We start from the raw sequence: 15,970 nt of genomic DNA, 5'->3' as shown, positions 1-15,970 counted from the left end.
GTACGCACAGCAGTGCACACAGCAGGCTTGATGCCTGCCCTTGGCATGTACTTGGGGGCTTGGTGAGGGTGGAACATCCTGACAGGTCATGGAGCCGACCACGGGGAGGATGTTGGGGTGAAGCCTTTGGGAGCATCTGGAGGGGATCCTCACCTGTCTGCACAGGCGGCTTGAGGACACCGACCAAGGCTGGGCAGGCGGGGGAGCCCAGGAAGGTTCCTGGGTCATCCCTGAGGCTGGACGAGAGGTGTGGAGCTGGGGGTGATGGCGGTGGCAAGGAGGGGCTGATCACCGGACAGAGCGGAGAGGGATCATCTGAGGCAGCGGGAAAGGTGAAGACTGTGCCTGACGGGAGGACGGAGAGACCAGCAGGTGGCGCTGTAGGCGCAGTTATCAGGGCTGCTCCCTGCAGGGTGGCGCCCAAGCCCCACAGGGCTGGAAACCACCCGGTGTCCAGCAGGCAGCGCTGTAGGCGCGGGGATCAGGGCTGCTCCCCGCAGGGCAGCGCCTAGCCCTGCACCGCTGGAAGCCACCTGGTGTCCAGCCAGACCCCCGCCAGGAAGAGAAAGGAAGCCCTGTCTACACTACTGAAAACACCAGTGCGGGACGTTTGCCCTCCTCTTCACCTGGCGGGGAAACAGGCAAATTGAAGTGGAGAGTGATGGGGTGGAGGTGGGAAATGTGGGTGCTGGGAGCCTGGAGAGGAGGGTTTCCTGAGGGGGTGAGACCACAGGGCGCAGGAGAGGGACAGGGGATGGGCAGGGGGATGGGCAGTGGTGAGTGTCCGGCGCTGGAGCACGTGCATCCTCCCTCCGGCCGGCCCCGCCTCCCCCGAAGGCTGGGTCTGTTAACACAGGGCACCCTGGAAGGGGGTTTTCTGTCTGGCTGGTTCACTGAGCTGGGTGTCTGTGGGCACATGGGCCAGTCTGGCAGCCTCGGTGAAGACATTGTTCACTCTGAGGGAACGACGTGGACACTCAGTCCCCGGTCTGTGGATGGTGTAGTCCTCCAGGTGTCATGTCTCTTCTTGGGGGTCACTGGGGCTTTATCCTCACTCCGTGGGGTACAGCAGGGGAGGGATGGACACGTCCTGGGCTCACTGTGCCTGGGCTCCTGGGGAGGACCTCTCCGGCCCACATGTTCACAGGCCTCAGTCACCCCTGCTCGACAGTCCCCTCCAGAGACTCGGCAAGAGGACCTGCCCTGTGAAACGGGGCACCTGGGTCGGGGGGCTGGTGGGTCCCTTCTCAGATGGCCACACTCAGGTCTCGGGCTGGGTGCGGTGGCCTGCGGCCACTCACCATGGTCACCACGCCGCTGCGGCTCCTTTCTGGGTCTTTTTCTGGGGTCTGGCTCCTTTTCTGGGGTCTGAGATGCCCCAGGGGTGGCTGGGTGAGGGGGGGAGGTCGCTGTGACAAGGATGTGTGGGACAGGGTTCCGGGGCCCTGGGTCCCTCCCCGAGGAGGAGAGGGGGTCATGCCCAGAGGGGGTTTGGCCAGTGACAGTCCTGGGTGTCAGCAAGCACAGCGCCGCCTCCCGCAGGCCGGGTGTGGGATTCCTGCGGCCCCGTCACAGAACACCAAGGGGGGGTATTGGAACAGGGGACGCTTCCTCTTAGGCCTGGAGCCCGAGGTCAAGGTGCTGGGGGCCCGCTCCTCCGCGGGTTCTGGGGTCAGTCTGTCCCAGGCCCCTCCCAGCCCCAGCTCTGTCTCTGCCGTCACATAGCCTTCTCCCCCGTGTGTCTGTGTCCAAATTCCCCCCATGAGGACCTCCCCACACACAGGTCAGTGACCTCGTCTCACCCCGGGCAGCTCTGCAGTGGCCCATCTGCACACAGAGTCCCATTCTGATGTCCCAGGGAGTCCGTCTTCCAGGGCCTCTTGAGGTGACAATCCTGGTGATCGACACAGCTCGTGGGGGCGTGTGGGTCCCCCAGGCCGGAATCCAGGAGCCTCATGGAGGAAGTGGTGTCCTAACTCAGGGAGGACGGACGGACGGACAGGCAGAGGTGAGAGGGAGACCGAGGGGCCGTCAGCCCTGCCCTCCAGGGAGTGAGGAGTCTCTAGAGGGCCGGGTCGGAGCTGGCGGGGGGCGGGGGGGGGACGCGGCAGTCGAGGCAGGCGGCCTGGTCTGCGCCGGGTGGGGTCGCTTAGGGGCAGATGCACGGGGGCCTCAGGGATGCCCTCTGTCTGCTCCTATGAAGGCAGCCGGCCGTGGGCCCCCAGCCAGGTTGGGCCAAACGTGGAGGGGTTTGAAGACACTTCCCAGGGCCGCCTTCGAGAAGTGCCTTTTGCCTGGGGACACAGAGCCTCCAGCCTGCCGGGGAGTGTGTGGGGTTGGTGGCACTTGGGGCTGCATCCAGGGCCCTGAGGAGCTCGAGGTGCCTGCTCCAGGCCTCACCTGGTCCGGGACGGAGGGCAGCTGCTCAGGGCCCCCTGCTTCGGGCACCGCCCCTGGGCTGGGCGGGGCCAGCGGGTCCCCTGACCCGTCACTGCAGCCAAGCTGAGGCTGCTGAGCGGCCAGGGCCGGAGCACGACCTGTGGGTGGGAGGTCGCAGGACAGCGGTGGGGCGCCCGCATCAACGGAGGCGGGTCATCCACTGGACATAGGACAGGAGCGAGCGGGACAGCAAGGCAGCCTGACGCCCAGCTCGGGTGGGGAGGCGGCTGCGTGTCCTCCATCTTCAGCACCCAGACGTGTGTGTAGAGATGCTCGTCCAGATGCCAAGGGGCTCTTTCCTCCGATGCCTCGTGTCTCATCATCTGGCAGGTGTGGGGGTCCTGGGGCGACCGTGACAACATGCCACAAGCCGGGGGGGTCACAACAGCAGAGATTTCTCTCTCGCAGCTCTGGACGCTGGAAATACAAAATGAAGGTGTGGTTGATTCCTGCTGGAACTTCAGGGAATCTGCCCTGGCCTCTCCCGGCTTCTCTGGTTTCCAGAAATCCTTGGCGCCCCTGGACTTGGGGCTGCATCACCCCCACCTCTGCCTCTATCGTCACGTGGCTTCTCCTCTGTGTCTGTATCCAGATTTCCCTCTTCTTATACGGACACCTGCTGTTGGAATTAGGGCTCTCCCTAATCCAGCATGACCTCATCTTAACCACATCTGCAGACGCCTTGTTTCAGAAATAAGACCTGATTCTGGGGTCAGAATGGATATAAATTTGGGGGAGGGGACACTACTGAACCCACAGTAGTAGGTGAGGTGTTAGCGGATGGAGGGAACGAGAAGTGCCCACCGAACTGACAGGGCATCGTGAGACCGAAAAACGAGACAGGCAGCTCCAGGTAATTAAAGGATCAGTTTATTATTGGGTAGTTTACTCACAGGGTGGGATCGGGATGTGGTGGACAGCGATTGGAAGCATGTGCCGCCGCGCTCTGCGTGGCCAAGGGGTCACCGGGACAACTTGTGGTTAACATGGGGGGGGTGCTTGGAATCAGGACGTACATTCTTAAGTCAAGGTTCATGAATGGGTAACCGGCCTCATGGGCGCCGGGAACACATCAGCGAAGGTCTTCCCTGTTTGGGGACTAACAAAGCATAGAGGCCACCTGGTCCTGATAATTATTAAACAGCCTCTATTAACTAGAAGTGTCTGGAGAACAGAGAAGTGATTGACCACACAATACAGTCCTGGGTAGGGTCAGTGGAATGATGCCAGGATGGCATCATTTATACTGACAGCCTTACATGGTGGGGAGGCAGGGCTGGGGAAGGTGCGGGCTTGAGTCCCGCAGGTGCCCCAGAGAAAGGGACTCGGGCCGGGCAGTGGGGTGGGTCCTGCACCTGGAGCGGGACAGGGGCATGGCCCTAAGAAGTAACCTGACACTTGTTCGTAGAGACCCAACCTGTGCAGGGTGAACATGCCTGTGTCCAGGGTCACATCCTGCTGCTTTGGGGCCCGACCTCTGTGTGACCTCTGCAGGCCGGCCTGAGTGGGAGTATATTGTGTCAGGAGCCTCAGGCAGGACACATCCTCAGGGTTTGGGTGGACCCCCAGGAGGCCTTGGAGGTCAATTCTGGTGGGGGAGGGGTAAAGGTTCAACTCTGCCACCGTAAGGGCGGCGTCCACACATGGAGGGGGTGGTGTTATCAGTTTACCTGAGAAAACACACTTTCTGGTTCCCCGTGCGATACGGAAAAATCATGTTTCTAATATGCGGGTTTTCAGGTAGCTGGAAGTGCTCTGGCCTTACTGTGGCTGTGCCCATGCTCCAGCAGCTCCCGAGGACTGACTGCAACACCGTTTGCTTCACCCAGAAGGTCCCAGCCTTGGGACGAGAGGCATCGGGCCACGGCCCCGGTGTCCAGGGCTGCAGTCAGGCAGTACACGGCCACTGGCCCCATGGGGCTGTTCACAGTGCGATGATAAATCCAGATGGATTCTGTCCTGTGCTATTGGGGACGAGCCCTGGGTCTGCCTCTGGATCGTCCCTGTGAGAGATTGTTCATGCCCTCATTTACACTCCACGGCCCCCATGAGGTCATCCGGGGTCCCAGGAATCACCTGGGCAAGAAAACAGTGTCTCTTGGCAGAAATGGAAATTCCCTGAAGTGTCAAGTTGTTGATGTGACAAATAATTATTTTTTAGTTGTGATTAAAATATATGTAACATAAAATTCACCATTTACCATTCAATCGAACAACTCTGGTATTTATCACATTCACAATGCTGTGCTAGCACCACCTCCCTCTGGTTCTGAAACCTTCTCATCCCCCAAAAGGAGAACCCCCTCCCCCTCCCCTAGCTCTTGGCACCACTAACCCACTTCCTGTCTCTGTGATTTGCCTGTTCTGGACATTTAATACAAATGGAATCAGTTTATGGTTGTTCTTGGCTGAAGGTTTGTGTCCCTCCAAAATTCACATGTTGAAATCCTTACCCCCAAGATGATGGTATTAGGAGGTGGTGCCTTTGGGAAGTGATTAGGTCATGAGGGTGGAGCCCCTATTATGGGATTAGTGTCCTTATAAAAGAGACCTCAGACAGCTCCCTCACATCTTCTCCATGTGAAGACACAGGGAGAAGATGCCACATACAACCAAGAAGAAAGCCTCACCAGGGTAGTGGCACCCTGATCTCTGACTTCTGTCCTCCAGAACTGTAGGAAATACATTTCGGTTGTTGAAGCCCCCAGCCTGGTAGTTTGCTATGGCAGCCCAAGCTGACTAAGACAGTGTCCTTCTGTGTCTGGCTTCTCTCACTGAGCATTGTGTTCTCGAGTTTTGTCAGCACTGTAGCAAGTGGCAATGCTTCACTCCTTTTCGTGGCTGAGTAATATTCTATTGTGTGGATGGAGCACATTGTGTGTATCTGTTCTCTGTTTACCTGTTGATGGTCATTTGGGTGGTTTCCACATTTTGACTGTTGTGATTCATGCTGTTATGAACATGCATGTACAAGTGTTTGTGTGGACGTGTGTTCTCCTTTCTCTTGGGTTTATACGTAGGAGTGGAATTGCTGAGTCTTGTAGTGACTCCATGTTAGACATTTTGAGGAACTGCCAGACTGTCTTCCAAAATAGTGGCACCATTTCACATTCCCACTAGCGCTGTTTGAAGGTTCCAATTTCTCCCCTTTTTATTGTCTGTCTTTTGGATTCTAGTATCTTAGTGGGAATGAAATGCTATGTCATGGGTGTTCTGTCAGCCCATCAGACCCTCACCCCTTTTATACCAAGTACTTTGTAACGCTCCCCTCACTTTCTGAAATCAGAGAGAGAGATAAGATAATCTCTCTACACATATAATTTAAGTATAATTACTTATATGTGTGTATGCAGCTATAGTTACAATAGAGAGGAGAATTAAAGATAAATACATTTTAATGAAATAATACATAATTTAATGCTTGGCTTATGCTTGAATGCTTGAATGCTTGGCTTCAACTACACTAAGTAATCAGATGTTTGCTTAAATTTTTCTTCAACTTACATTTAAGAAAAGGCAGGTAACATTCAACTCGCTTCAAACTTTATATTTAATGTTTTTAAATGAGGACAAATAGGCATTGTTGTATATAATTTGAATTACTGTGGTGACAGCAATCCTGGTGCATTAACTGGCGATTCAGAAACTCTGAGCCACTTTACCAGGAGATTTGACTTTCCAAAATGTGAGAGAATTCTTGGTAAAGTTCTGAATAACTGTGAGAACAAGCTTTCCTAGAATCACATCGTTGTTCTATTCCTGCAAAATTCAGCCTAGCTTAAAGCCATATAGAAATAACTTGTGTGTAAAGTAGAACAGAGTCAGATTCTCAGCTCAGAAAATCACGAGCAGGTCCTTCCCAGGAAGGGCGGGCAGGCACAGGACAGTGTGTAAAACAGTTGTCAAATACATAGTTCTATAAGATCAGTGATTTTAATAGTATAACTCTAGATATGGGAAGATGCTACAAGAGGGAACCATTTCCTGGACCATGACAGACTAGTAGGACAGGCGACCCAGAGGCTTTGGGCTACTGTTAACAGGGCCTAGTCCAGTAACAGCACATTGAGTGGCCTATCAAGGAAATCCTCGCCTGAACTGGGAATGAGTATTCCAGGTGCCGTGGGATAAATCGGTCATGAAAGGTCTCCTAAATCTTGGTCAAAATTTCGACCAAAAGAGGGGGGATTGTAACATAAAGAGTGTTGCCCACCATTCAGTTGTACAAGAATTGTCATCAGGGCTTCCTTGGTGGTGCAGTGGTTGGGAGTCCACCTGCCGATGCAGGGGACATGGGTTTGTGCCCCGGTCTGGGAGGACCCCTCGTGCTGTGGAACGGCTGGGCCCATGAGCCATGGCTGCTGAGCCTGCGCGTCCGGAGCCTGTGCTCCGCAACGGGAGAGGCCACAACAGTGAGAGGCCCGCGTACTGCAAAAAAAAAAAAAAAGAATTGTCATCAGCCACCACAATCACTGACTTACAGGACACACTGAAAGGAATTCAGGGCGAAGATCAGGATGAGGCACTTTGTACTCTGGGAAAACTGGCAGAACTGACCCTCAGAGAGTTCAATATTTTCAGGAGAAAATTTTTATGAACGTGGATTCTTGCCTCTGCCCACATTTAGAAAAGCACTAAAACCATTAAGGTATCTGTCCCTCCTGAACAGCAGTAACCTCCTAGCAGGCTGTGTGCTTGGTTGCACTACCCCTTCGTCAAATTCACACAAATGGGTCACTTTTTAAACACAAGGAGTTCTTTTCAGCTGTCACGTAGAGAAAAGCGGTCATGAACAGCATTCCACAGGAGTGCAAACTGAACGGGCCAATCGACAGTGGTGAGATGGTCCTCGACACGCGCCGTGTCCTATGTGGTCTGAAGTCCCACGTGGCTGTCCTTTCACCCACCGTGTTGGGGGAAGATGAACCAGAATGTCCGGCCCTGTGTGTCTGACATGCCCCCGCTGGCCCCCCTGGACATGGGGCTCCTGGTGGGAGAAAGCACAGCCCCTCAAGTCCTTGTCTTTGGTCTCAGGTGCAGGGACCAGCCCTCTGCGGCCTGGATGCCTTGGTGCAGAGCAGCCAGTGTCAGGGGCCACTCCCGCTGAAGCAGCAGAAGAGGAAGGTCGCCGTCACCACAGAGGTGACCCTCTTCAAGAAGTATTTGCCCAGGGGAAGTACTCTGCACAGGTGCAGCCACTGTGCAGTTGTGGACGTGGGAGCTGCTGGGGCACGTGGTGGGGGAGGGATGCTCCACACCAGGCAGGGTCGGTGGCTCGAGCCCGTGGCAGCACTGCAGCCCTGTGGTGTCCTGCCCGCTAAGATGTCGCGTGAACCTGACCATGTGTGTGTGTACCGCTGGCCCGTCACAAGCACATGATCTCTCAGACACATGTGCTCACTGCTGACCCATCACGTGTGCCTGATGTCACACACACAGATGTGCTCACCTGCTCACTGCAGGCCCGTCACATACACTTCATCACACGCCCACTCACTGCTGCCTGTCGCCCCCAGTCCACGTGGGTCGAGTCCTCGAAGGAGCTTGGGGTTGCCCTGCTGGAGCTCATCAGCTGGTCCAGCGCTGCAGCTGTGAAGGGGAGCCTCACACGGGTGCTTCCTGGTGTCCTTCACACTCGGGTCCTGAGCCACACTCTCCTGCCCAGTCAGTTTCCAAGAGACCAGGCAGGCTCAGACCTCTTCGAGGGGCTGGCTTAGGTAAGGGGCTGGCTTGTTTCCCGGGCAACATTACTATTACCTCAGACTGAAGGGGGATTGTGTACCCCCCAGGGAAAGAGACATCCATGCCCTGACCCCAGGGGCTCAGGCCAGGACCTCATTTGGAAGTAGGGCCTGGTCATGTAACTAGGTGAGACAGGGGCCTTAGGGTGGTCCCAATCCTGTGTAACTGCATCCTTATATGATGAGTGGAGACACAGACACAGAGGGGAAGTCACATGAAGATGAAGGCGGAAATGGGAGGGATGCAGCCAGAAGCCCAGGGATGCCTGGGGCCCCAAGAAGCTGGAAGAAGCAGGAAGGACCCTCCCCTGGAGCCTCAGCACTTTCCAACTAGACAGTTAATATGAGTGGGGCTGAACTGGAGGCAGCACCGTGGTCCCTGACCAGTCTGTCTTGCCCACTTGGCAAGGTGGGGAACACCTACCACGGAACGCTGACCACTGAGTTGGTTTCCCATGAGACCGTAGGATGCTGGTCCCGTAAACAGGCAGGCCCATCTCACCCTTCCTCCTGGGCTCTGGTCACACACGGCGACTGTGCACCGTGTGGGGCTGGGCTTTCAGCCTCTGCACAAGACCCCTTGGTGTTGATTCAAAGTTCAGCTTACAGCCCAAGAATGACGGAAGGTGAAATCCTCATCAGCCCTGTGTGGTGCAGGCAGGGAGACACAATTAATTATAGAGTTAAAAGCAGAGAGACTAAGGGTGACTCAGCCATGGAAAAGGAGAGAAGCACAGACACAGGCTATGATGTGGATGAACCTCGAAAACGTGATGCCCAGTGAGAGAGGCCAGACAGAAAAAGACAATTAGTGGATTCCACTTCCATGAGACATCCAGAACAGGCAAGCCCACAGAGACAGAACGTGGACCGGGGATGCCGGGGCTGTGGGAAATGAGGGGTGACCTCTAAAGAGTGGGGCTTTGGGGAGATGACGGGAATGTTGTCAAATGGATTGTGCTGGTGGGTGCACAACCCTGTGAATATGCAGAACACCACTGAGCTTAAGACTTAAAGTGGGTTAACTGTGTGGTATAGAAATTCAATCTCAATAAAGCTGTTACCAAAAGCGAAAACCTGGAGGCTTCCAGGCCCACCTCCAGAATGTGACAGCAGAGGTGCGGGGTCGGACAGGACCTGCGTGTCCGAAAGCCCCATTGTGTCCAACCAGGTGGTCTGAGGGCACCTTGCGAAATTCTCCCTGTGGCATCAGAAGCGTGGGGCGCTAGTGTGGCCAGCCCTCAGGCAGAGAGGCTGGATTCCGTGGCCTTGCTGTCCTCTCTTAGGGACTGTGGCTTTGTCTCCGTAGAAGGAGGTGGGTCAGCTTGAAGCCTGGGTCCCTCTTCTGCACGTTTCTTCTTTCTCTCCCAGCGATGGTGCCGGCCGAGCTGTTCCAGAGCAACCGAGGCAAAAGGGTCGTGCACAGAATGACTTTGAACTTTCACCAGGTGCTGTGGGCTCCTCAGAGGCAGTGACCCAGGACTGAGGCCCCAGAGCCTCCTTCTGAGTGTCGTGGCCGTGGTGCCCCTCTCACGGGAGCTGCTGTCAGGCTTGATGGTTGAAGCAGCCATGGTATCAAGATTTCACTGGTAGAAACTATTCCTCTTCTTCCCTGGGAGAAGCAGGTCTCCTTCTACTTTGCTGGGGAGACCCCCTTTATAATAAACGAAAATGTTAAGCTGTAAGCACATATTAAGGATTAGGTTATACATATGTAAAGAATAATCATAAAGATCAAGAAACAGAACATGATGAGTGGACACCCAGGAGTGCCCTTCCCTTGTCACAGCCTCCTCCCCACCGTGAGGTAGCGGTTCTCCTGATTTTGTGTCAGCGACTTGTCCTCATAGTTTACGCCCAGGCACGCATCCCTAAACAACGCAGCCCAGCTTTGCCTAGTTCCAAAGTCCGTAAGTGGGTGGACCGTGCTTGCTGCTTTGTTGCTCTTGATGACTCAGCATTGTGTCCGTGAGATTCTTTCATCTTGTGAATATAGTATTTTTAAAATAATTTTTATAGTTTTACTACCTTTAAACAAAACGTACTCCATTGCTGTGGAATATTCCTTCCTAGGAGCGTGCGTGGTTCATTTCTGCATCCGCTTGTGATGGCCTTCAGGTTCTTTCAGGTTTGGCTCCTGTGGCTGCAGAGTCCATGTCCGTGTGTCCTGCTGCAGGGCTGAGGGGTTTGTGTTCAGCTGGGAGCAGCGCTGTGGGTCTGTGTGCACGGACTGCGCTCTCTGAGGCCCGATTGTTTCAGAAGTGGCTGCATCCCCCGCTGCGTACCAGGCTTTCCATTGCTCCACACCCTGCTGATATTTGATACTGTGTCTTCATGTCTGCCATTCTGGTAGGTGTGTGCACAGTAGTTTTCTTATGGTTTTAATCCCTCGGTTGTTAGTGAAGTTGTGCATCTTGTGGTATTCATGGACTACTTCCTGTTGTTTTAAAAAAAGTTTTAAAAATTGTGGTCAAATACACAAAACATGAACTTTACTATCTTAACCATTTTAAAGTGCACATTTCAGGGTCAAGAAGTAATTCGCACTGTTGTACAACCCGGACCACCATCCTCCTCCAGAACATTTTCATCTTGCAAAACTGAAACAGTGCCCATTAAACACTCACTCCCCATTCTCCCTCCCAGAGCCCCTGCACCCACCATCCTGCTTTCTGTCTTTATGGTTCTGACTGCTCTAGGGGCCTTGTATGAGTGGATCAAGCACTGTTTGTTTTTTTGTGTCTAGCTTACATCACTGAGCATAATGCCCTCAAGGTTCATCCCTGCTGCAGGTTGGGTCAGAATTGCCTTCCTTTTTAGGCTGAATAACATTCCCTTGTATGGATGGGCCATGTTTTGCTTCTCCATTCATCCGTTAATGGACACATGTAATATCTACATTCATTTCTCATGTCTTATAATATTTGTGGAATAACGTCAGAAAGTCCTATGAATCAAAAGTCATTTGCCATTAACTTTTTTCTTAAACTTTTTATTGTGAAAAACATCAAAGCTAAGAAAAAGGGAAGAACACACGTCAGCTTCACTTGTGTTCAGGACTTAATGCCTTATGGTATTCACTTTATTCCCTGTGTGTGTGCTATGCGTGTGCATGTGCCTGTTTGCATACATGTGCTGTGCATGTGCTTAGGTATGTGTATTTGCACACGTTAGTGTGTGCATGGGCATATGCATGCATGTGTTTTCATATGCTAGTGTGTGAATATATTTGTGCTATGCACGTGCATGTGTTTGTGTGTGTGCTGTGCCTGCCTGTGCCCACACCTGTGTGTTTGCTGGAACCACTTGCAAGTTGGTTGCAGACTGAATTGTGCCCCAGATATGTCCGCACACACCTGCTCAAACAATCCTGTGTAGCCACGAAAAGGTCACAGATCTCAGGGATTTAAATGGATTTAGCAGGATGTCCTGACACAGAGTCTGTCTTCCAATGACTGTCACTGTCTCAGTAACATCCTTCACACCTTCTTTAAGCCCCATTCAGGGTCCACCTTAGGCCCCCATTCCATTCAGTCACCTTCCCCGGTTCCCCTATAAGCTACAATGTCACAGTTGAAGAGCCTGGCCGGGGCTGGGTGTGCCCCTCCTGTTGGCATGGCCTCCAGGCCCTGAACATGGCTCCTGTGTTCCCATCTCTCAGCAAGGTCCCGACTTGGATGCGGCTGTCACCTCTTTCCTCACAGGGTCCCATCGCCGAGTCAAGGGGGCTCATTCTCCCCAAACACAGCATCAGGAGGGCGGGAGGGGTGACAGTCCCCACTGGGTCTCCTTCATGTGAGACCCTGTGCTTTTGAAAGAGCAGGCACTCTGCACTCAGGGGTGGTGGGGTGGTGGCACACGGCCCACGATGGGCAGGTGGGTCACCAGGTGGGGATGAGCCAGTGTGCAAGGATTTCCACGGTGGGTTCTCCTCTCCAACGGCTTCTGTGCCCCAACCTCTCCCCGTGTCTCCCATCAAAGACAGCTCGGTGCCCGTGCTAGGTGTCAGCCCCAGGGCGTGAGGTCACCTGACCGGGAGCTATAGGAGCCATCAGCCACCCCCCTCCATCCTCCCTACCCCCCCGCACACGCTGCAGGGAAGCAGGACCTGAGTGCAGGGCTGTCAGTGGCCCTGAGCGTCCAGCCCGGAATCGGCCGGCGGAATGGACAGACCGGATCTCCCGGCCCGGACCATGCAGGACTGTGCTGGCTGGGCTTCCAGGGTGGCTGCCTCCTTCTGGAAGCCTGGGAGGCTGGAATCAGGCCACTTCTTGTCTGTCCTTGCAGGAGACTGGGCTGCGCTACAAGAAGTTCCTGGCTCACCCGTGGATCCTGACCATCAGGTGGCCGGAGAAATTGGTAACATTTTTATTTTGCCTGTTGAAGTGTTTAATGACAAAGATTTTGTTCACTTTCCTGATGTGGGTGTCCAAAGATGAGAGACCCATGTGTGTGACCTGTACCTCCTATGAGATCAGCCCTAAGGTAGTTTCAACATGATCAAGTTCTGTCTACACAGTAGACCTCTGCATGTCCTGTCTTTAGAGCTGACCATGTGCTGTCTATAAGAACATTTAGACCTGACCATGCTCTGTGTACGTTAGGACTATGGGGACCTGGGTAGAGACACGGCCTGGCCTCAGTACTGGGAAGCTCCTGCAGTGTCTGCTTCTGAATGTCAGTGCTTAGATGTCTGGGGTCTGGAGCTGAGGTGGGCTTGTCTAGGTAACAGTGTCTCTTCTGAGTGTGGTTACCTGGTCCTCCCAAGGGTCAGTGCTTTGGTCGGGGCCTTAGTCTTTATCCCTGCAAGGTTCACCTTCCTTGAGGCTCATGGAGACTCCTCAGAAGGGCTACCGGGAAATTATTTCAATTATTCCAATTTGCATTGTGAGTAGGGAGGCAGGTTTACCTGGTGAATTGATTGCAGGGCACGCAGCTCGGGCAAAAGGCCGATGGGCAACAGGTGAGTCTGCTTCTGAGCTCTCCTTCCAGTCAATCGTCCCTACTCAGGAGAGTCCAGAGCTGCTCCTCGGCTTTCAGCCCTGCTGTCCTGTGAGTTTTCTCAACATGTAAGTGAGACAAGAAAGGACTGAGCCTGCCAGAACCAAGGTAGTGTGTTCAACTCTAGCATGAAAGCTTTAAAAACAGTTAAAATCACACAGAACCAAAGTGAGAAGAGGAGGACTTCTCTGCGACAAGTGTTGGGGGAGGAGAGCAACCTTACACTTATTCTGGCATCCCAGGAGGTCCCAGGAACCCAGCTTTTTTCCACATTAGGGGACAACCCAGCAGAGCCATGGTGTCCTGACCAAGGGGACATGTGACCCCAGGTGCAGGGTCTGGGGAGGTGGGGTCACCTGGTGAGTGTGGACCTGTGACCCCAGGTGGGGGGGTCTGGGGAGGTGGGGTCACCCTGGGACTGTGGACATGTGACCCAGGTGTGGGGGTTTCTGGGGAAGTGGGGTCACCCTGGTGAGTGAGAACGTGTGACATCAGATGCAGGGTCTGGGGAGGTGGGTCACCGTGGTGAGTGTGGATGTGTGACCCCAGGTCACACACATAGGGTGTGGGGACTGTGTGGGTCTCACCACATCTGCATGGGTCGGGATCACGTGTACGGGGAGACCCCACGTCTGCTCTTTGCCTGCAGAGTTTCTTGTCCCTTTTGAGATTTCCAACATCTGAATGAAGAGTGTTGCCCTGATTATCCTGTGGTTCCTTTTCTTCTCTTAATCTTGTCACATTCATATGAGGTCAGGTATGTTTGACTGCATTGCTGCTCTGTGTTCTGGTGAGTGACAACCCTTGGTGGTATCATATTAATATCATAGCATATCATATGTTTAATCTATGGGGGTCACCACTGCCTGGGTCCCCCTGGACAGAGGTCAGATGAGCACAGACTAGCCCCCCCTAAGAATGGTCTCCCATGTGCCATGTGAGGGTACCATGATGGCCCCTAAGGTAGGGGACTGTGTCTGGGCCTCCAACATTTGTGATGAAGGGGAGTTGAAATGGAATCTCAATTAACAACACATTATTTTAAGAATTTATTTTAAGTGAAATAAAACACACGTCACATTCCCTTTACCATCATCACCATTTAAAGTGCACGTTTCTGAGGCATCAGATCTATTCACTTTCTCGTGGAGCCATCACCACCATTCCTAGGACTTTTCATCTTGCAAAACCAAAATTCCACAACCATGCAAGTCTCACTCCCCACTCCCTCTCACTGCCCCTGGCACCGATATCCACTTCAGTCCCTGAGTTGTCGACTCCAGGGCACCCACTGGAGTGGAATCCTGCAGTGTTTGCTGACGGGTCACTGTGGAAGAGCTGACTTTCAGTCTGAAGATCTGCCTGTTTGTATCTGAAGAATCTGCATTTAAGGAGAGGGTGTATGATGAAGGGGGTGTATGAGGGACAAAGGTGTCTGGGGTGCAGATGAGCCAGGACCTGACCAGCTGCCTTTTGGGTCCTCTGGTTCCATCTCTTGGCCTGGGCCTCATCTGCATCATCACTGGCCCCACTGGCACCCCTGGGGTGTTGTTGTCTGAGTGAGATTCCCCTGGTGCCCCTGCTCTCCTTCCCTCCTCCTGCTGGTTGGGGAGGGAACTGCTTGCCGTGTGGTCTCTACTCCTGAGGCACGAAGGACCCTGCCGCATGGACCTGCAGAGTGTGGGTGTGGTCCCAAGAGCATGGGACCCACATAGGACACAGCACTGGGGTATGACAAGTGCTAGGGCTGCCTCATCCCTGACAGGGAATGTTGCCAAGATCCTGCTCGGGAGGGCGCGGTGGGTGGCCTGGGACCCCAGAGGCCCCATTCCTATCCTGGAGCTTGGACAGTGCATCCCCATGGGCTCCAGATTCACCCCATATCTCAGCCATATCCCTCTGTCCCGTCTTTGGACTCAGGAAAACGACCTCTACTGATCATTGTCCACAACATAGGCCTGGTCCTGTCGGTATTAAGATTCTTTAATTTAGCCGTCCTGGGATAGCAGCTCTTTTTAGGTCTAAGAAGGAACAGCTCAGGAGTGTACAACAATTTCAGATGAAACTAATATTCAATGACTATCTCTATACTGCTAGGTTGTTGACTTCCATTAGTCATTATTCTCCTGGTTTTAGCTCTGATGTGGGGATTACAGAGGCGTCAACATTTAAATCTTCATAATCTGTGTATTTGTAGCATCAGTATCATTACTGACCCATAGTTTTTATGGTTTGGGAAGAGTTATTGATTTCATGTATTATGTGAAGGATTCACAATGATGATAGGGCAATTAAGATGAAAATAATGGCTGGTAAATTGTTCACATTTTCTCTACCTGTGCATCTATTGTACGTATATGAGTTAGTTTAGTTGTTAATATTAGTGAAATAATATAGAGGACTAGAGAACTTCTTTTAAAAATAACTATTAATGTGTGATTATGAAAATGTAAAATTCTTCCATAATCGGCGATGTTGCATCTTGAGAGCCTGGATGAAATTGATATGCCTTAGAGATATACAGGATTTTAGCCTATGATTTAACTTTGAAAAAGTGACATCACTTTTTACTTTTATCTCATTTATTGAGAAAGGCATAATTTTTCTGGTGTTGGCTTGAAACTGGTTGAAAAGGACTTGAGTACTTCCTTATTTTACATTTACATAGGTAGGATCTTCAAACATAGTATATGGTGGAGGGCATCCGTGTAACCATTCTAGGTTAGGAGTAGCAGTTTCCACTGCTGATACTTCTCGTTTGGACACAAAAGCTTTTCAGAGTATGAAGG

Source organism: Lagenorhynchus albirostris, chromosome 1 (assembly GCF_949774975.1).
Source record: "Lagenorhynchus albirostris chromosome 1, mLagAlb1.1, whole genome shotgun sequence".
NCBI classification, from domain to species: Eukaryota; Metazoa; Chordata; class Mammalia; order Artiodactyla; family Delphinidae; genus Lagenorhynchus; species Lagenorhynchus albirostris.
Note: the sequence above shows the minus strand (reverse complement) of the source record.